General features: G+C 39.5%; 1 non-coding gene across 1 annotated transcript; it reads left to right on the top strand.

Annotated features, from left to right (window-relative positions):
• Positions 1-18,612: 18,612 nt before the first annotated feature.
• On the top strand, positions 18,613-18,719 carry LOC133798895 (small nucleolar RNA R71). The gene has a single exon (XR_009876111.1). It is a non-coding gene; the product is annotated as a small nucleolar RNA R71 (small nucleolar RNA).
• The last annotated feature ends 4,681 nt before the right edge of the window (positions 18,720-23,400 follow it).

Below are 23,400 nucleotides of genomic sequence, written 5' to 3' on the forward strand. Positions count from 1 at the left end.
CAAACCGAAGCCAGTCATAACTAGCTTTATCAAAATCATTGATGAGTCCTTTCCATAACCCAACTCATCTCATAAGTTGCCAATACCATATTACATTTCCCATCACAGCATAACCATGCGATCTATATATACCACATCTTTATACCCTTCTCTATAAGAACTAACAAAGGAATAGCATGGCACCAAAGCCAAACAGCATAGCTCAAAACTCAAAACTAGGAAACTGACCTGTCACCCCTGAGGAACTAGTCTCAGTCTCTGACTCTGACTGCTCTGGAACAAACACTCGAGTTGGAATCGAGCTATCTATCCTCCTTTGCTCAAACTCTCTTAGCCTTGGGCAATTCTTCCTACGATGTCCAAACATCCTACATGAGAAGCATGCCCTTGCTCAACATACACCAAGATGATGCCTCTTGCACCGCGTGCATATTGGACGAGTCTTCCAGCTTTCATTCTTACTTGTTCCAATAAGTGGAGGTACCACTATCTGAGCTTCGTGCTCTCCAGCACTCTGCTGCCCAATCTGATGTCCTACGCTCTCAACATCAAGTTCCTTCCCTACCACCTGAACATAGGTAGAGACTTCATGCACTGGGGAAACTCTAATGCCCTGAGCTATTCCAGGATTTAACCCCTGAATAAAACTTTCCGTCCGAGCTATATTTGTGGGTACCATGTCAAAGGAAAACTTGGCCAACCTATCAAATTTAGTAACATACTCGGCCACCGATGCGTTACCTTGAACAGGAATCAGAAACTCATTCATCTTAACGGTCTTGGCTACATCACAATAATACCTCTCATTAAACAACTGCCTGAATTCTTTCCAATCCATCACAGCTGTGTCTCGTGTCTGGGACATTACCTCCCACCATGTCCGGGCATCATCCCGCAGTACACATGTAGCACAGATCACCCTATCGTGACCCACCAGTCCCATACTATCAAGAATGGAACTGATCATGCCCATCCATTGCTCAGCTCTGAATGGATCTAGGCCTCCCTCGAATACTGGAGGATAAAACTTCAGGAATCCTCCACAGAGGAATTCCCATCTACTCTCCACCCTAGGCTGAGCTAAAGCTGATGCACCCCTGGCATAGCAAAGGAAGAGGTGCTCCCCAACAGACTTCGCTGCTGCTTCAAATATCTAATCTCTTCCTCATGCCTCTGCAATCTTAATTGCAAATCTGTAAGCATCTGCTGAAAATTCATAGGTGCAGACGAAGAACTGATACCTTGGCTATAACTCCCATCCCTTGTATAACTACCACCAGGCCTCATTATCTGCCTTGAATATAAACCTGCTGATTAAATCTGCAGTCAATAACTTGACCCATTAATCACAATAAGCATATCAAGGGCTTTCCCCCACAGGATAAATCTTGCCACACCACAATCATTAACCCATTGCAGTGCTAAAAACATGCCCATGGCATTCATGCATTACTCATAATCCCTGCCCTTCCAATATTCAAACCATGCCTCCAACCCCAGCATGCAAATATCACAATTATATATTCATGGAGCAGGCAATCATATGATCACAATCATATATATATATTCATGGAGCATATAATTATATAGTCAAGAGCCAAGCTCTATCAGAATGTCATGCTCCCTAATACAAGGTGCAGGTAAAGCATTTACATTCCATTTAGGCAGCTATGCACATAACTACAAAAATAGTTACCATCCCATGAGTGAAGCTATCTTCAGTGATGAGTGTACATGCCCAGCTTGTCTTTAGTTACCATAAACCTTGGCTCGCTCTGATACCAAGTTGTAACGCCCTAAACTCCAGGGACTGTTACGGTGTGCCTTGTAAACAGTGCTAAACTCGTTAATCGGGTCATTTGGCTAAAATCGTGTAACTAAGTATGATTAGCAGTTTAGGGATTAAATTTTTTGTTAAGATGTAACGTTTCATTAGAATGTTTAATATACATGCTGGGATCCCAAAATTATAATTTCTGAGTCTATTAGAAGAAAATATTTACAACAGGCCATTCTATGCGGCAAAACAGGGTTTAACCCTAGTTCCCCTTTAAACCTCGGCCGAGGCGGATGAGCAGCTGCATATGTACACGTCATCACCTAAGCTCTCCAACTCAAGGATGGTCCCAACTTTCTTTTGCCTTTACCTGCACCACATAGCACCTGTGAGCCGAAGCCCAGCAAGAAAACACACTATAACATGATATAATATCAACAGTGATTGTATTAATTATTCAGGACCAAGAGTCCAAACAAACAGGTGACTATAGCTCAAAATTCAGGTTTAATTCCTTACCTTAAGCTGGTTTGAATCCTTCCCAATGGCTGAACTAAGTCTATAAGCCCCAAGCTTTGATTCCCTAGCTTGTTTCTTCAATTTGGGACCAAAAACCTCCAAGGGTAAGAAGAGGAGATGATGCACAGGTGAGAAAGATATAAGGACTCTGTTTTTGTTCTGTATTTTCTACAGCCTTCAAAGTCAATATAAATCCAAACCAAATGACCTAAATGCCCCTAGGTCATTAAAAGTTTCTTAGCCTTCCCAAGGGAAAAATTATCCTTTTCAACCTATACCGTTAATTATAATTAACGCGCTCTCCAATTCCCGCTAATCTCAAAACTATCAAACACCAATAATTCATATCCCGTTACCCTATAATTCCCCGACAATGCTCTAATCATTAAATTCACCCTGAGACTCACCCCGAGCCCTGGACTTAAACCCGTTATGACTAGACCGAGCACTTGCATTCCATGATCGTCTCATGCCGACTAGCTCGAACCAATCCACCTTGAAATGTGGCTATATTAATTAATCACAAACATGCACCCAAAATACACAATTACGCCCACAGCGGTCAAATTACCAAAATACCCTTATAATTATAATTACTCCCATATGTATTCGTTTATCATCATATAATAATATAATTCACATAAACATGCATATGATGATTAAATAGCATCATAATTCAATTATGGCCCTCCCGACCTCCTAATCAAGGTCCTAACCCTTATTAGGAAATTCAGGGAATTACACAAAGGCTACTGCAGGGATTGATAAATATTTGTTACATATTCGGGCACTCCATATTTATCACACAAAATGGTGATCATTGACTCATATCCCAATCCCCCGGTGGTATGGTCTTTTTCTATATACTGAATATTCTCTAGAACCCTCTGCCCAATGTTCACAGACATACCAGTCATCAGGGCATACATCAAAAGTACTCTATCCTTGGTCTTGTCAGACACATGACTCACTGGCATAAACCTGGTACACACAAAGAAAACCCAGAACCTGGCCTCTGCGTTCAACTAACAGGAAGAAATACTCTTAGGTAAAGAACCAGATAAATTCCAAGGAGCGCCCTCAGAACATAATTTTTCTGCCACTGCAATATAATCTATGTTTCCGTTCAAAAAATTGGAATATTCCTCATCTCACTCGCGAATGTGTGACACACTGAACAACCAATTAATAGCTTCATCAGTGAATGACACTCTCTTGCCTCTAACAAAATCCTTATCATTATGCTTAGCCTTTAGATTTGCATAAAATTCATAGACCAAGGATACATTGGCTTGGTCCAAATTAGTAATAAATCTATCCCACTTTCTAGCCGCTAAATTGACTCTAGCCAACTCAATAATTGGAAGCTGAAATGGCTCATTCTGAAATTCCACATCACATTCCTTCATCCCAACCTTTCATACCGTTCTTGAGTCAAATAATTAATAAATCGGGTTTCATCATACTCCAACTATGGTGTTTCCTCCATTTGTTGAGATGCAGAAGCCTTGCCTTTACCTTTATCCTTGGACTTCCCATCCTTACTCTTAGGAACCATAGTACCTATTCACTCAATACCACAAAATGCCAAAAAAAAAATCTACAGCATGTCCCTTAATTTATATATTTTCCTTCTTCTAAATCACCCTATAAAATCCAATATCACAGGACAATATACCCAAACACAATGTATCACAACAACAAAGACCAATTTCTACCCAAAAACAATCAAAATTCATACCCACCCTTAATCTTGATAAAATCAGTAGACAAGAAGAAATGACAACACTTACTAGTCCTTGAAATTTCCTTCCACGTGATTGAATGACCAAAGCCCCTTGAAAATTCAAACTTTCTTCAAGAAAATTGCAATTTCTAAGTTTTAGGGTTAAAACTTTGATTTGGAGATTGTTTGGGTGTAAAAGAGTGGATTGATGGGTAATGGGTTGTAGAATAGAGAAAAGATGAAGAAGAAATTTGTTAAAATACCTTGCAGGAGGCTTTAATGGAAGAAATTGGGTGATAGGCGGTGGTTTGAGTAGAGAGAAGGAGGGAAAATTGAAGGGGGAAAAGAAAAATTGTGGTTTGGGGAAATTTTTTTTTGAAACCCTTAATTTTAAATTTTCTGAAGGAAACGGGCTATAGCGCTATTTATCTAGCGCTGTAGCACTAGCAGGTTGGGAAACCCAATTGGTTCTAGAACTAGCGATGTATCACTATCAATTATGGGAATTTCAACATCTTGGAGTGTCGCAGTGCTGCAGCACTATCTCTTAAAAAAAAATGACCCCAGCCTCTGCTTATAGCATTTGGAATGTGGCGTTGTAGCACTACAACCTCCAACACTTCAATTTTTTTCATGTTTTTAATGGTTTACGAGTTACATCAGAATTTTTCCAGATTAAAACTAAAAACAACTAAAACAAAATTTCTAAAAACATTGCTCCAATAAAAAAACAAAGACAAAAAAAAAACAAATAATATAAAATTAAAAATAAACTTAGGTATGCCTCCTACAAGCGCTATCTTTAACGTCATTTAGCTGGACGCTGAACACCCAATTCAAAGGAGTTCTAAAACCATCACAGACTTGCATTTTTCCACCGGGCCTTCCAAATAGTGCTTCAATCTTTGACCATTCACCTTAAAGTGTCCCCTCTTCTCGCTATGAATTTGTAGCGCTCCATAAGGCAATGAGACAAAAATAGTGTATGGTCCTAACCATCTCGACTTTAATTTTCCCAGAAAAAGCATCAATCGAGAATTAAATAATAACACCTTGTCTCCTGGTTGGAAATCCTTCCTAATTATCCTTTTATCATGAAATTCCTAATTGTCTTTATAAATCTTTGCATTCTCATAAGCTTCATTTCTGTTACACCCAGATTTCAAGACAAGAGGTTATGACCCCGAAAACTGGGCTCGTCAGGTGTGAGCTCGAAATGTATGAAAACATCAAATGGTCCAGCTATAGAGCCCTCTGAAGTTCAGCAACGACCTCGAAGATGTGTAACCTCGGGATATTTTCTGAGTTTGAAATGGCACGGCGCTGGGATATATCTTTTACCGATTATCTTCAGATAAGACTGTCTGAACTGGGGAAGTGCAAGCTCGGGTGTGACAGCCTTGACAGTACCTACCTATCCCAAGCATGGCCTGAAGTTGGGTGACAAGTTTGTAACAGTTCCGTAAGTCTTGACAGTCACAATGCCGATTGCTGATCTCGGAGACCTAATGAGTCACCTGGGATAGCCTATTACGTGCGAACATACTTATTGTTGTGTAATCCCAATATTTAAGGGATACCATTTAATCTATTATTCATTCCCGATTTTCATGGGACGTTTCCATGTATATAGGAGATATTGCATTTAATATCATTATTTCAATTGATATACAAAATATCTTCCCGAAATATGTGGGAATAAACTCTGTAACCTTCCCTATAAATAGAGGAGGAATGACCACTTGTAAGGGATCGAATTCTAATTTCTGATTTCTCGGGAAAAGCTCTAGGTAATTCATCTTTGAAGAATTTCCAGAAAACTCCAAGTCTTAATAACATAGACTCGTAGACTTAGCAGAGTTAGCAGCTGAACCATGTAAAAACCTTTTTATCTTCTTCTTTAGATTCATTCGCTCCATTTTACATTTGCTTAATTTCTCTACTTGTTAAGTTGACGAAAAACGGTGTCAACAGTTTTGTGCTTTCATTGAGAGCATTAAGCAGTACGTGTGTGAGTTTAGTCAAAAAGCCTCCCTGAATCAACAATGCCAGGGAATGATCCCAACGTTCCAGAGGAGGATATTTTAGATGAAGCTGACTACTCACGACGCCCCAGAAAACAGCTTATGGTGGATTTGGACCCTGATGAGAGGAGTGGGTCATCCGACTCTCGGGGGCCCCTGGCCCCCAGGGACGACGAGGACATGTATTATAATCCAGAACGATATGTCCCAATAGTGGAGCTCGAAAATCGTCAACTGCGAAAGTAGTTGGCGGAAGCCAAGAAACGTAATGAGGAGCTGGCCAGACTGGCTGTCGAAGCCTAGGCGGCTCAGGCCCCGCCTCTGCGAGAGGCCCAAGCTCCACCTCCACGAGACGTTCATGTTCCACCACACAGGCCTCGCGGGCGACCGCGCAAAAACGCCTCCACCCAGAGAACGGAGCAACCTTAACCACCAGCAGAACAGCTTGCTCCATCAAGGCCCCAGAAAAGTACCCGGGCTGGAGCTCCTGCCAACTCAACTGTAGAGGTACCAGCCAAGATAGGGAATAACTGAGCCCCCACGGAGGCTCGGACTCAAAATCATGGTAACGCATAGAACGTTCCTAAACTGGTTCGAGAAAACTCGGGACCTTCTAGGCCTCGTAATGGATGGCAGCCACCATCACCCATAAGGCACCCACCATCGCCGATAAGGTATCCCTCACCAACTCGGAGAAACACGCAATCGACTTGGGGTGATAGAGAAAGGCGAGCTGGGCAAAGACATGGGAATGGGGAGACTGCTAGGGAGCATAGAGGTACCCAACCCATGGGAAGCCAAACATCTCGGTCTCATACTATTGAGATGAGGCAACCAGCATGGAACCCATCTCGAAACAATAGCGCGGCCAGCCATGTCAGTGAAGGCTCGGGAGACACTCGATCGGTCAGTATGTATGACCAGGGACGCAGAAATACTGGGAATCGAAGGGATCACCAAGATTTATGAGAACACCTTAACCATAATCAGGGTAATGATAACCCCCTAAATCGTGACGTGAGGGATCATCTCAATGGACGCAAGAATCCTACCCGGAGGCGTGAAACTGGGGTTGTGATCAACTATAACAATTTTCAAGTCAGACCTCCCTTGAATCCAATCCAAGAGAGGATTGAACAACTGGAAAGAGCATTCAGGCTCTTGCAAAATGAACGAGGTAGGGATCGGGACAAAGAATTTGATGAAGAACTAGAGCCCTTCGCCCCCCATATTTCTAGCACCCCATTTCCGCAGGGATTCCAAATTCCTCATGTCCCACCATTTGATGGAAATTCCGACCAATGCAGTCATTTGAATACGTTCAATACAATTATGAGAGTGAGCAATCTGGGCTACGAGCTCAGATGCATGCTGTTTCCAGCCTCGCTCACAGGACCAGCAAAAAATTGGTTTGAAAAATATAAGAGGCATTCGATTGCTTTTTGGGATTAATTGTCTAGAGATTTCAAGAAGCAATTCAAAGCCATGGTCGAAATAAGGCCCGAGGCGTCTGCCTTGACTAATGTTCGACAGCAGCCGAATGAAACATTGAAAAATTACCTTACAAGGTTTAATTTGGAAGTCGCTCGAGCTCGCAACGTAGACGACAGCGGCCATTTAATGGCTGTCAAAGCTAAAGTAATGCCTGGAAGCCTTCTCTGGGAAAACATGCAGAGGAAACCCGTGAGGTCCTTAACTGAGTTCAATTGACGAGCTCTAAGGTTTGTTAATGTAGAAGAGGCGAGGTCAGCATTGAATATGGCCTCTCAGCCCATAACTATAACAACAAACGCAAACTCTGCCTCAACCTCAGCGGATCCTACGGCCTCGAAACCCCCTGTGGACAACCCTTCTAAAAGAAAGAAGAATGAAGGGAATAATCCGGAGGCAGAAGGGGGAAAGAAGAAGAAAGGGGAAAGGTATTTATCCGTATACAAGGTGTATACCAAGCTCAATGAGTCTCGGGAGAATATCTACCAGGCTAATGAAAACCAGGTCCTTTTCAGGCGTCCGAACCCCATGAGGAACCAGAAAGCGAAGAGAGTCTCCAACAAATACTGCATATTCCATAGAGATATCGGACATAGAACCAATGAATGCAGGAAACTAAAGGACGAGATCGAAGGCCTGATCTTGAGAGGGTATTTCAGGAAATATGTAAGGAACCAAAACCCCAATCCGGCTTCTACCAGCCAGAGGGCAGCAGCAGCACTGCCTACCCAAAACCGCAACTTCCAAATAAGGGAGGATGAGCGACCCCCTACGATTGATGGAGAAGACATCATAACCATCTCGGGGGGACCATATATCGCAGGATCGGGCAGGAACGCCCAAAAACGATACGTAAATGAGCTGAAAACTGGTGCCGAGTCCCCTTAGGAACCCGAACCTAAAGCTCCAAAAGGGCAGAGGGTTGAATCTCAACCTATAACTTTTACTGAGGACGATGCGTCTCATGTGCAGTTTCCTCACAATGACCCACTGGTCATCACCCTTCAGCTCACGAACAAGAGGGTTCACTGAGTCCTGGTTGATAACAGGAGCTCAGTGAATATCCTCTATAAGGCCCCCTTAGAAAAGATGGGACTCACGCTTCGTGACCTAAAGGCCTGTGCAACGACATTGTAAGACTTTTCAGGAGAAGGGATTTCCTATATGGGATCCATCAAACTCCCTGTAACCTTGGGAGACTTCCTGATCTCAACAACCAAGATGATGGAATTCATAGTAGTGGTTCTACCATCGGCCTACAACTTACTGCTCAGGAGACCTGCCCTAGTAGGGTTGGGGGCAATTTCTTCTTTGAGGCATTTGGCCATCAAGTTCCTGACTTCTAGTGGCATCGGGACACTGAAAAGAGACCGGCTCGCAGGAAGGGAATGCTATAGCATGTCTGTAAGAGGAAAGAAGCAGAAAAATGTACAAACACTTGTCGTAATTCAGAATAAGGATGGGAAAATCTTCAAGATAGAGGAAGAAATTGATCCGAGAATAGAGGAAAGAGCTGACCTCGAGCCGTTAGAAGAGCTCGAAGAGATCAGGCTCGAGGAAGTAGACCCCCCGAGGACAGTGAAGGTAGGGAAAAACCTTCCGGAAGAAACGAAATAGCAATTAATTTGCTTTTTGAAAAAGAACCAGTATGTTTTCGCATGGTCACATTTGGACATGGTAGGGATAAATCTAAATGTGGTAAGCCACGCTCTAAATATTGATGAGAGCTTCTCCCTGAAGCAGCAAAAGCGAAGACTCCTGGACGACGATAGGAAGAAGGCCCTAAAGGAAGAGGTTGACCGGTTAAAGGCAAACCGATTCATACGAGATGCCTTCTACCCTGATTGGGTCGCCAACCCAGTGCTAGTTCTGAAACCTAACGAGACATGGCGAACATGTATTGATTACTCAGACCTCAATAAATCTTGTCCTAAGGACTACTTCCCTTACCTCGGATTGACAAGCTCGTAGATGCAACAGCTGGGCATGGATTTATGTCATTCATGGATGCTTAGTCTGGATATAACCAGATTGGCATGCATGCCCCAGACCAAGAGTGTACACGTTTTGTGACAGATAAAGGACTATATTGCTACATTGTTATGTCATTCGAACTCAAGAATGCTGGAGCCACTTACCAACAGCTCGTAAACATGATGTTCTCCGAACAGATAGGTAATAACATGGAATTTTATGTTGATGATATGTTATTCAAATCTAAACATAACAATAACCATGTGGACGACCTTGAAGAGTGCTTTGCCGTGTTACGGATGTACGACATGAAGCTCAACCCCCGAAAGTGCTATTTTGGAGTGTCGTCAGGGAAGTTCCTAGGTTTTATTGTGAATGCTCAGGGAATAGAGGCTAATCCAGACAAGATCCAAGCTTTAATTGATATGCCCTCACCTTGAAAGCATAAGGATGTCCAAATTTTGACTGGACGGATGGCGGCACTGAGTAGGTTCATCTCGAAGTCTATAGACCGTTGTCTTCCATTTTTCAACCTTTTGAGAGGAGGCAAAAAATTCGAGTGGACAGAGGAATGCAAGCTAGCTTTTCAGGAGCTCAAGAAGCACCTCGCGGAACCTCCTATCTTGTCGAAACCTATCACAGGAGAAATTTTGTACCTATATCTCGCTACGACCGAGCACGCCATTAGCGTCGTGCTCGTCCAAGAAGAACAGAAGGTGCAAAAGCCAGTATACTATGCCAGAAAAAGGTTACTGGGGGCAGAATCAAGATACCCCTTAATGGAGAAGTTGACTCTCGGCCTAATCCACTCATCTCGAAAGCTCTGACCTTACTTCCAAGCACCCCATCCATGTGCTGACCGATCAACCACTACGACAAGTCTTATCCAAGCCAGAAGCCTCGAGCCAATTACTAAAATGGGTCGTTGAACTCGGACAATTCGAGATCACTTACCATCTCAGGCCCTGGTAGACTTCATAGTGGAATGCACTGGAATGATTGACGACGAAGTTATAATCCCAGTCCACGAGCAATGGAAACTTTATGTTGATGGGTCTTCCAATGAAAATGGGTCGGGGGCAGGAATAATATTGATCACCCCAACAGGAAGTCGATTTCACTCCGCTTTGAGATTTGACTTCGAGGCATCAAATAACGAGGCTGAATACGAAGCTCTACTGGCAGGACATCGAATAGCTAAAGAACTCAAGGCTAAGGCGATACATTGCTATAGTGACTCCCAGTTGGTGGTCAACCAAATCTTAGGGGAATACCAGGCTCGTGGGACAAGAATGGTTGCATATTTAGAAAAGGCAAAGGCAGCACTTGAGCATTTTGAATTTTACACCATAGATCGGGTTCCCCGAGAGCAAAATTTGAATGAAGACACCCTAGCTAGGCTCCCCACATCCACTGAGATCGACGAGCTGAACGTCGTGCCAACGTCTATCGACATCTAGTATATGCGAGCCTGAACAGGAAGATGTCTGCATGATTAACTCCGAACCAACCTGGATGACTCGGATAATTGAGTACCTTGAAACCGACATTCTCCCAGCAGAATGGACCAAGGCTTGAAAACTAATGTATCAGATTCCCAGATACACAATTGTGGATGGAAGGCTATATAGAAGAGGATACTCTATGTCGTTACTCCGATGTGTGACTTGATATTGCCCAATAACTCCTAAGCGGTCGCAGTAGTAATCGGGCTATGTCGTATCCACAAAGAGGTAAAATACAAGTAAAAAGAAAGATTAGTAAATCATAAATAATAAACTTTGAAATGATGTAACTTTGAAAAAGAATATAAACATTAAATAAACAAATTTGAGGAATTAGAATCAGAAGGAAAATATGGAAGGCATAAGTTTCATTCATGCAAAAATATATATATTTTAGTAAAATTGATTCATTATACTCAACTATAATTCTACACCATTAACTATAGTTGGAAAATATATATAATAAAGCTCACCTTAAAATATGTTATTTAATTAAATGATACTAACTTCTAATTTTATAAACCTATCATATTATATACCTTAGAGCGACAAAATACCAATGGCAGAATGCAGTAAAAAGCATATAATATAACAAATATCCTAAATTAAATTAAAAGTCTAAATTACATAAGAAGAGCATGACTAGACTTATGTAAAATATACTAATAAATTTAGAATAAAAATTAGAAGAAAATAAATTTAATTGTAACAAATATATAGAAATGAAGAACAAAATAAAGAATCAATATATTAAAAATATAATGTGAAACATGAACTTCACTCTAGCCTTTCCACAAGAGAATTTAGCCTAAAATAGGCATTGTTTTCACTCAAAGTAATGTAAAAGAAATGAAAGAAAAATAAGAACAAAAATGCTTTTCTCTCTCACTATACTCTCCACACTTAATTCCACTATCTGATTATTTTTTTCCCTACATTTGGTCCTCTATTTATAGTGAAAATTGGACACAAAATGTGTATTTACATGCATTAGGAAGTGGAGAAAGTGGCTTCAAAATCTGATGGAAAAAGGGACAAGTAGGACACGTGTCGGCCTCGGATTGGCTAAGGAAAAATGTTTCTGGTGGAGTGGGAGACAGCAAGGTGAAGTGGTGGAAGCTGATTGCTCGGCAGGTTGCACGTCAGATGGCGTCAGGCGGCGTGGGGACAGCTGTTGGCGGCGTGGGGACAACTGTTGGCAGCGTGGGATGCGTGTCAGGCGGCTGGCAACAATGTCATATCGTGGTAGGCGCAGCTCCGGCTTGGCTTGGTTCGGCTGGGCTTGCCTGGGCTGCTGAAAGTTTGGGCCTGGCTTATTTGGGCCATTCCATCTTCAAAAATGTCATTTTCTTCATTATTTCTTCAATTTTAATTCTATCTTTCTTCTTTCTTTTTCTTTCTGTCAAAATGCATTTTATTTTCTGAAAATTAAACACAAATTAAATTAAAATTAATATTTTCAAATATAAAATATATAACAATAAATCCATAAAAATATTAATTAAAACTTAATTAATTTTAAACTTTAAAACTAATAAAATGATATTTTTGAGCACTAATCACAACCCCCAACCAGCTTATTGCTAGTCTCTAGCAATTCAATCGAAATAATAAATGTCAACATGATATATTTCCGGTCAAAAATTATAAAAGAACTTAAGTATTAACCCAAAATGTCAGTACAAGTCAACAAGAGTTGTCAAAATTACTTTGAATAAATCTAGAGTTGTGAGTGTGTGCACCAAACTTGAACCTTCATACCGCAAACCATAGCACATAAAGCCTTCGAAATTATGCAAAGTAAAAGTCTTAACTCCATTCACCTCTCATGTTGTTGAAAATATTTAAAGTTAAGGGTTTCGCTCATGGAGTTGGAAATAAAGAAGTAAGCACTCATCAAATGGGTATATATTTAGGACAAACTCTTAAATAATTATTGAAATGAAGATAGGAAATAAACCATTTGGACAACCACCATAAAGAGTACCACAAAACCAGTTTTTCGGGATTTTAAGTTAAATAGACAATCTTTACATTTATTCTAAGAACCATAAAATAAAACATGAAATTAATAAACAAACTTTTTTTTTCTTGGACACAATAGACAACATAATTGAAAATGATAGAAATATTGCTCTTGTGTCTTTCTCCTTTTTTTTCTATTTTTTTTTCTTCTTTTTTCTTTTCTATTTTCTTCTTTTTTTTTATTTTCTTTTTCATGAACAACATAATAAAAGGCTCTCTAATAATATTTGTCTATAGAAAATATTATCCCTAAAACATCATCCATTCATACCACAATACCTTGTCCAAATAATTATAACCATTTCTAAGAATCAATAAAAATTTAAAATTTGTTTTCTCAAGTCTTACTTCTCACACAAAAGCATGAATTACTTAAACCTGGAAATTTTCTAGCAAATATGTACTAACAACCATCTTACCACAACATTAGGCATGTGCATTAGGTAAGTCTAGAGAAACTCTTAGTAATACAAATAACAAAAATTGACTCAAAAGTAACATTTTGCAAAAATAAATAAGTAATTTTTAAAAAAATTGACCGTGAAAATATTAATATGACAAAAATCAACATGAACGTGCATGAATATGCTCACCACCCCCAACCAAAATCTGACAGTGTCCTCAATGTCTCAAAAGATAATAAATGTAAAAGAGCAGGGAAAGAGAACACCTGGATAGCAAGCGTCGAGTGATAGATCGATTATTGATTCTCTAAAACATGAAAAACTGAAAACACAAAATGATAACACATAAAATAAAATGACAAAAGGGAAATTAACATAAAAAAACCTATGTACAAACAATTTGGAACACTACTCAGACTTGGTAAACCAGTTCCACGAGAGTGACTTCTTCAGGCTGGGCCACCTCTCTATGTAGTGTTTCAGTCGTTGGCCATTTACTTTGAATTCTCTCCAATTAGTTGGGTCTATGACCTCAATAGCACCGTTGGGAAAGATGATTTTCACAACATATGGGCCAGTCCACCTTGATCTCAACTTGCCAGGGTGGATATCCAGACGAGAGTCATAAAAATGCACTCGTTGGTTTGGCTCAAATTCTATTATGAGGATCTGCTTGTCATGGGTCGCTTTCATTTTGGTCTTGTAGATCCTAGAGTTTTCATAAGCATCGTTTCTTAACTCTTCAATTTCTGACAACTGAAGCTTATGATTGAGTCCTGCCGCCTTGAGATCAAAATTGAGGCTTTTAACTGCCCAATAAGCTTTGTGTTCTACCCTAACAAGAAGGTGGGAGGCTTTACCATAGACTAGCCTATAAGGAGACATACCGAGCTGAGTTTTGTAAGCAGTGCGGTACGCCCAAAGAGCATCGAGAAGTCGTGAGGACCAATCTTTACGGTGAGGATTAACCGTCTTTTCTAATATTTGCTTAATTTCTCGATTGGCTAACTCAACTTGTCCATTTGTTTGTGGGTGATAAGGCAATGCAACCTTATGAATTACACCATATTTTTGCATTAAGATCTTGAAATAATAGTTGCAAAAATGGGTGCCTTGATAACTTATGATAGCGCGTGGTGTGCCAAACCTAGATAACACATTTTCCTTTAAGAATTTCACAACAGTTTTGTTATCATTATTTCGAAAAGGCACAACTTCCACCCATTTTGAGACATAGTCTATGGTGAGGAGAATGTAAAGGTAGCTAGAAGAAGGTGGAAATGGTCCCATAAAGTCTATCCCCCAAAAATCGAATATTTCTATTACAAGAATTGGGTTTAGTGGCATCATATGTCGCCGGGACAGGGCACCTAATTTCTGACACCTTTCACATGATTGACAGAAATTGTTAGAGTCTTTGAACAAAGTGGGCCAATAAAGACCACACTGTAAGATTTTTGCAACAGTCTTTTTCATAGAAAAATGACCACCACAAGCTTCATTATGACAAAAGTTCAGGACACTAAAAATTTCATCATCTGGAATGCAACGTCTCATAATTTGGTCGGGACAATACTTGAAAAGATACGGGTCGTCCCAATAGAAGTTACGAACCTCGACCAAAAATTTACGTTTATCTTGTGCACTCTATGCAGTTGGAAGTTCGCCAATCACTAAGTAATTAACGATATGAGCGTACCATGGCAACTTAGTGACTGCGAAGAGATGTTCATCAGGGAAGTCATCTCGAATGGTTGGGCCATCAGCGGAATCAGAAAATTCAAGACGAGATAAGTGGTCCGCTACCAGGTTTTCAACTCCTTTCTTGTCTTTTATAGCCAGATCAAATTCTTGTAACAGAAGGATCCACCTAATTAAATGTGCCTTAGCATCCTTTTTGGAAATGAGGTATTTTAAGGTGGAATGGTCCGTAAAGACTGTGATAGGTGAACCAATCAGGTAGGAACGAAACTTGTCAAGTGCGAATACTACAGCAAGTAACTCTTTTTCATTGGTAGAATAGTTCATTTGAGCACTGTTAAGAGCTCTACTTGCGTAATAAATAACGAAGGGCTTCCCTTCCCTTCTTCGACCTAAGACGACCCCAATAGCATAATTGCTAGCATAACACATGACTTTGAACGGTAAGTTCCAATCCGATGGCTGAATGATAGGGGCGGAAGTGAGTTTTGCAACGAGCGTTCGGAAAGATTCCTCACACTCAGGTGTCCAACTGAACACAACTTCTTTTGCTAGGAGGTTTGACAAAGGGCGAGCAATTTTTGAAAATTTTTGTATGAACCTCCTATACAATCCTGCATGCCCAAGAAAAGAACGAATATCTTTAACAGTCTTGGGGGTGGGCAGCTTTGATATGAGTTCAATCTTTGATTGATCGACCTCAATTCCTCGTTCCGACATGACATGCCCCAAGACTATGCCTGAAGGCACCATGAAATGACACTTTTCCCAGTTGAGTACCAAGCCTTTTTCTTTGCAACGTTTAAGCACATACTCTAAATTGAGAAGGCTTGACTCAAAGGAATCTCCTAAGACTGTCAAATCATCCATGAATACTTCCATACATTTCTCGATCATATCACTAAATATGCTCATCATGCATCGCTGGAAAGTGATTGGATCATTGCACAGACCAAATGGCATGCGCCGAAAGGCAAAAGTACCAAAAGGACAAGTGAATGTGGTCTTATCCTGATCTTCTAAGGAAATCTTGATTTCGTAATACCCTGAATAACCATCGAGAAAACTATAAAAAGGATGACCTGCCTCACGTTCCAATATTTGATCGATGAATGGAAGTGGAAAATGGTCTTTGCGGGTGGCTGCATTTAATTTTCTATAATCAATGCACATGTGCCACCTAGTTGTGACCTTGGTAGGAAAAAGTTCCCCTTTTTCATTGTGTACCACTGTTACCCCAAATTTCTTGGGAACAACCTGAGTTGGGCTGACCCATTTACTGTCAGCAACAGGATAGATTATGCTAGAATCAAGAAGTTTCAAGACTTCAGTCTTAACTACTTCCTTCATCGTTGGGTTCAATCTTCTTTGAGGGTCACGACATGGTATAGCCCCGTCTTTCAATTCAATGTGATGGGAGAAAATTAAAGGACTAATACCTTTGATGTCAGTTATCGTCCATCCTAATGCATCTCTTTGTTCTTGCAACACATTGATGAGTTAGTGCTCTTGTGTGGCATTGATCTTGGAGGATATTATGACAGGAAAAGTGTTGTCAGCTCCCAGGAAAACATGCTTAAGACCCTCAGGAAGTTGTGCCAACTTTGGTTGAGGAGCTTGTTCAATAGATGGTTTTGGTGTTTCTCGATCTTGAGGGAGTTCCTCAAAGATTGGATTCCAAAACATGGTTCTTCTAGCCTGTGAGTATTTGATGATTTCAGGGTTGATTGCAGACTCATCAAGCTCGGAACTTTCTGAAATTTGGAAGAGGTGATTAAAATGATTAGATGTGTATTTCGATTCAACCTCTTCCGAAATAAGTGTATCGATCAGATAGGATTGGAAACACTCATCGTTGTTAGGTGGTTTTTTGCCGATGTAAAAAACATTCACTTCTAGAGTGATTTTCCCGAAAGAGATTTTCATGAGACCATTCCTACAATTAATGAGTGCATTAGCTATTGTGAGGAAAGGTTTACCGAGAATTATGGGAATTTTGGACTCTATACTTACTTCGGACTGAGTGTCCAAGATGAGAAAATCAATAGGGTAATAGAATTTTTCAATTTGAATCAGAATGTCTTCTACTATTCCCTGAGGTTTCTTCACTGATCAATCAGCCAATTGTAGCACCACAGATGTGGGCTTGAGTTCTCCTAGACCTAATTGCAATTATATTGAATATGGCATGAGATTTACACTTACTCCTAAGTCTAGAAGGGCTTGACCAAATTCCTGCTCCCCAATTTGACATGAGATGGTGGGACAACCAAGATCTTTATACTTAGGCGGTGTCTTGCAGTCAATTACCACGCTAGCTTGTTCCGCCAAGAATGCAGTTTTCTTGACATGGTGCTTTCTTTAAAAGGTGCACAAATCCTTGATAACCTTGGCATAAGTCGGCACTTGTTTGATCACATGCAACAATGGCAAGTTGATCTTCACTTGTGTTAAAAGGTCTAGGATCTCACCATGATTTTCCAGTACCTTTCCAGTGGATTTCAAATCTTGAGGAAAGGGTGCCTTTACTGGAATGCTTATTGGCACATCATCATCTGGAGTGGGCATTGACGTACTCGTTGTCTTAGTTAACGGTGAAACCGTACTTTGACCACTTCGAGTAGAGATGGCATTAACCTCTTTGAAATTTGTATCTACTGAGGGGGAGGTTTGTGTCATGTGGTGCCCTTTTTGATGGATTAGAGGTTGAGCGGGAAGTCTACCATGCTCTTGAATCGCCAAAGTAGTGTTTAGCTTTGTCATTTGGATTTTCATGTCTTTCATTTCCTCTATCATTTGTGTAAAACAAGATTTGAGCTCTTGAGTTGAGGTTATTTGATTTTGCGCAAGCATCTGCAAAGTATTCTCAAGAGAATTACTTGACGGCATGTTATTTTGAGGAGCAATGTATGCTTTTGGCGGTTGTTGCTGCTTAGACCTCCATTGGCTCCCAGATGCTTGGTTTGAATCCTCCCTGCTGAAATTTGGATGGTTGCGCCAACTAGGATTGTAAGTGTTTGAGAAAGGGTTATAAGGCTTTTTGTAATCCCCTAAAGCATTGCATTGTTCCTCATTTCCTCCTCTTAACTCACCAAGAGTTGGGCACTCTTGCGGTTGATGTTCCACCCCTCCACAGATGAAGCATGGATCTCGTGTCTCTACCTTTGCAGCCATGTGGATTCCTCTACCTTCTTGAGACTTGAAAGCCTCGAATTGTTGTCTCGATGATTCAATTTGGCTTTTGACGTTGTCATCTTCCTTCAATTGGTAGATTCCAGTTGATCGTGGCTTGTCCATAGAACTCGGTCCATTCCATGTGTAGGATTTTTCAGCGAGATCGTCGAGGTACTCAAAAGCTTCATTGGGATCTTTTTGAAGGAATTCACCATTGCACATCATTTGTATGAATTATCTTTGTCCGGTTGTGAGACCGTCATAGAAATAGCTGATCAGACGCCAGCTTTCGTATCCATGATGTGGGGATTGATTTATCAAATCTGTAAACCTCTCCCAGACCTGATGGAAAGTTTCATGGTCTTTCTGGATGAAGGTAGAGATTTGCCTCTTAAGGCTGCTCGTCTTATGGGGCGAGAAATATCTGGCAAAAAATGCTTTTGTCATTTCGTCCCATGTTCCGATAGATCTAGGCCTTAAGGAATACAACCAGCTTTTTGCTTTGTCTTTGAGAGAGAAAGGAAAAAAAATTCAATCTTACAATGTTGGTGACATCAGATCTGTTGTTGAATGTAGCCACCACCTCTTCGAATTCTCGTATATGCACGTACGGACTCTCATTTTCCAACCCATGGAAGGTTGGTAAGAGATTAATCATGCCGGGTTTGAAATCGAAATTTGCCATATTTTTGGGATACATTATGCATGAAGGTGTGGCTGTATGCGTAGGATGTAAATAATCCTGTAGCGTTCTTAGTTGGACTTCATCTTGATGAGCCATCATGGGTGGTTCACGAAGTCTCGGTGAATCGGGAGTGTTTGAACGAATGGAAGAAAACGACGAACTAGAAGAGTTTTCTAAAGTTTCTACTTGTTGTCTCACAAATCTCCCTAGTGCGTCTCTGTTTTGTGGCATAAATATTTTTTTATTTTGTAAGTATTATAAGCGCAAGTGTGTAATAATGTAATAAGTATACACCAAAATGTTCCCAGGCCAATTGGAAAGGCTGCCAAGGTGCCACTTTAGGCCCAAGAGCTTTTCTAGAACCCCCCGAGGTTCTTAGAAAAGATTGGAGGGTAACGCTAACACATACCTTATTTAAGAATAATTTTTTCTAAGACAGAACAAGTTTGGTTTTTACTAATTTCCACAATTACACAAATGTTCTCAATACTTTTTTTTTGTTTTTTTTTTAATTTTATGCTTTTTTCGGAAAAAAAAAACTAAATCTAGAAAATAAAATTCTAAACCTAAAAATAAAATAAAAAAATGAATAAATAAAAATAAAAATTACTAAGGAAAAATAAAATAAAAGAGAAATTAAAAATTATACTACTTTTTTTTTAAATAGAAAAAAAAATTAATTTACTATGCAAATTTTTAATTGTAGAATTACCTCCCGGGCAACGGCGCCAAAAATTGATATCGCCCAATAATTCCTAAGCGGTCGCAGTAGTAATCGGGCTATGTCGTATCCACAAAGAGGTAAAATACAAGTAAAAAGAAAGATTAGTACAACAGAATTAATAAACTTTGAAATGATGTAACTTTGAAAAAGAATATAAACATTAAATAAACAAAATCGAGGAATTAGAATCAGAAGGAAAATATGGAAGGCATAAGTTTCATTCATGCAAACATATATATATTTTAATAAAATTGATTCATTATACTCAACTATAATTCTACACCATTAACTATAGTTGAAATATATATATATATATAATAAAGCTCACCTTAAAATATGTTCTTTAATTAAATTATACTAACTTCTAATTTTAAAAACCTATCATATTATACACCTTAGAGCGACAAAATACCAATGGCAGAATGCAGTAAAAAGCATATAATATAACAAATATCCTAAATTAAATTAAAAGCCTAAATTACATAAGAAGAGCATGACTAGACTTATGTAAAATATAATAATAAATTTAGAATAAAAATTAGAAGAAAATAAATTTAATTGTAACAAATATATAGAAATGAAGAACAAAATAAAGAATCAATATATTAAAAATATAATGTGAAACATGAACTTCACTCTAGACTTTCCACAAGAGAATTTAGCCTAAAATAGGCATTGTTTTCACTCAAAGTAATGTAAAAGAAATGAAAGAAAAATAAGAACAAAAATGCTTTTCTCTCTCACTATACTCTCCACACTTAATTCCACCATCTGATTTTTTTTCCCTACATTTGGTCCTCTATTTATAGTGAAATTGGACCCAAAATGTGTATTTACGTGCATTAGGAAGTGGAGAAAGTCGCTTCAAAATCTAATGGAAAAAGGGACAAGTGGGACACGTGTCAGCCTCGGATTGGCTAAGGAAAAATGCTGCTGGAGAAGTGGGAGATAGCAAGGGGACGTGGCGGAAGCTAATTGCTCGGCAGGCTACGCGTCAGAAGGCGTCAGGTGGTGTGGGGACAGCAGTGTCAGATCGTGGCAGGCACAGCTCTGGCTCGGCTGCTGAAAGTTTGGGCCTAGCTTATTTGGGCCATTCCATCTTCAAAAATTCCATTTTCTTCAATTTTAATTCTTTCTTTCTTCTTTCTTTTTCTTTGTGTCAAAATACATTTTATTTCATGAAAATTAAACAAAAATTTAATTAAAATAAATATTTTCAAATATAAAATATATAACAATAAATCCATAAAAATATTAATTAAAACATAATTAATTTTAAACTTTAAAACTAATAAAATGATATTTTTGAGCACTAATCATGATTCCACCTGAGGCTAAGAAGATCATAGAAGAGATTCATAAGGATTTTGTGGAGACCATACTGGGGGGGCACAACCTATTCAAGAAACGTAGATTCATTTGATTATGTCAAGAAATGCGATAACTGTCAACGGTTGGCCACAATCCCTCGAGCTCCACCTTTCGAGCTAACTATGATGACCTCCCCATGGCCATTTGCTGTCTGGGGAATCGACCTCATAGGTTCATTGCCAACTGGCAAAGGCAAAGTCAAGTACGCCGTAGTCGCAGTAGATTACTTTACGAAGTGGACCGAGGCCGAACCTCTGGCGACAATTACCTCGAATAAAGTCTTGGACTTCGTGGTAAAGAACATCATTTGCCAATATGGAATGCCAAGGAAGATAGTGTCTGATAACGATACCCAATTTGACAGCGACTTGTTTACCAGCTTTTGCGAGAAAAATGGGATAATAAAAAACTTCTCCTCCGTGGCCCATCCCCAAGTGAATGGCCAAGTCGAGGCTATAAATAAAACCCTGAAGAGTTCTATGAAGAAAAAGCTGGAAGAAGCTAAGCGGAAATGACCCGAAGAGTTGCCCCAAGTTTTGTGGGCATATCGAACCACGGCCCGTACTTCAATAGGACATACCCCCTTTTCGCTGGCATATGGATGCGAGGCTATGCTGCCAATCGAGGTCGAAATACCCATCATTCAAACCCACGCTTATGACCAAGCCTCGAACCAAGCCTAGCTTGAAGTAAGTCTGATCCTGATTGAAGAAAGAAGGGACAAGGCTCAACTAAAATTTTTTGCATACCAGCAGCGAGCTACCCAGTATTTCAATAAGAGGGTTCGACATAGAAAATTCGGTGTGGGAAATTTGGTGCTGAGGCGTGTGTTCTTGGCTACATGGGACCCAATTTCTGGCGTGCTCATGCCTAATTGGGAAGAACCTTATCAGATCGAATCAGATATCTGACTTGGCATCTACAAATTGGCAAGATTGAATGGGGATTTGGTACCACGAGCGTGGAATGGCGAACATCTGCGACCTTACTATCAATAGTGTAGGAACAATTACACCTGTAACCATGCTTGTTTATCTTTGCTAAGTTTTAAATGTCATTTTCGTTTCCATATGCTGTATTTTTTGCAAGCTCTCTTGATTTAATAACCTATGGTCACATTCATAGGATATTAAGGGGGCATTAGTGGTATATATACTGTCAGCTTGAAAAAATAAAATAGCATATACAAAAAGCATAAAAGTGTTTAGATATAACCAGATGTGCGAGCTAAGATAGTTTGGACATAACCAAATTATTAAAAATAAAAGTATTTGGATATAACCAGATGTGCGAGCTAAGATAGTTTGGACATAACCAAATTATTAAAAATAAAACTATTTGGATATAACCAGATGCGCGAGCTAAGATAGTTTGGACATAACCAAATTATTAAAAGTAAAAGTATTTGGATATAACCAGATGGGCGAGCTAAGATAGTTTGGACATAACCAAATTATTAAAAATAAAAGTATTTGGATACAACCAGATGCGAGAGCTAAGATAGTTTAGACATAACCAAATTATTAAAAATAAAAGTATTTGGATATAACCAAATGCACAAGGCAAAGTAATTTGGATAAAACGAAACGCGCGATCCAAGACATAACTAGATCAAAATAAAAGTGTATGGACTACGAACCAAAAACACAACCTGAATAGGTTTGGAACAAACCAACTAAAACTAATTGACAGTAAGTTGGAACATAAATAAACCTACTGCAAATTGAGTCAAGATCGAGGCTAGAATATCTTGCAAAAAGATAGTTTCGACCTCATAACCTTGGGGAGCTACCCGAGGACGAGGAAAAGTAACTAAAAAAGCAAGATATAAATAAACGACCTACGTAACACGCCATATAAGTACTTTCAGGTTCATGGTAAAAGTAAGTTTCGACCTTGACAAATAACGAGATCGAATACGAATACATCGAGCAAACTGTGCATGAATGCATTGAAGCTCGAGCTTAAATCCACCATGTGTTTGTATGAATAAACAGACATAAGGACACTTAATATGAATTGCTTGAAATATTTCGACTTATGAAATGAAAAGAAAAAATATTAAAGTAAAGTCAAATACGAATATCATAAATAAAAGAAAAAATAGCTCCTATGTAATGCCCCGAAATCCATAATACGGTTTAATGGCTGGATTAGTAGGGCATGAGGGCCATAACTGTTTAATTATGCCATTAAATGAATATATGCATGTTTATGTGAATTATATTATAATATGATGTTATATGCATGCATGTGGGTCCACATTTGATTATTATGATGTTTTGGTAATTTGGCCCGAT

The sequence above is a fragment of the Humulus lupulus genome, chromosome 8 (assembly GCF_963169125.1).
Source record: "Humulus lupulus chromosome 8, drHumLupu1.1, whole genome shotgun sequence".
In the NCBI taxonomy this organism is placed as follows: Eukaryota; Viridiplantae; Streptophyta; class Magnoliopsida; order Rosales; family Cannabaceae; genus Humulus; species Humulus lupulus.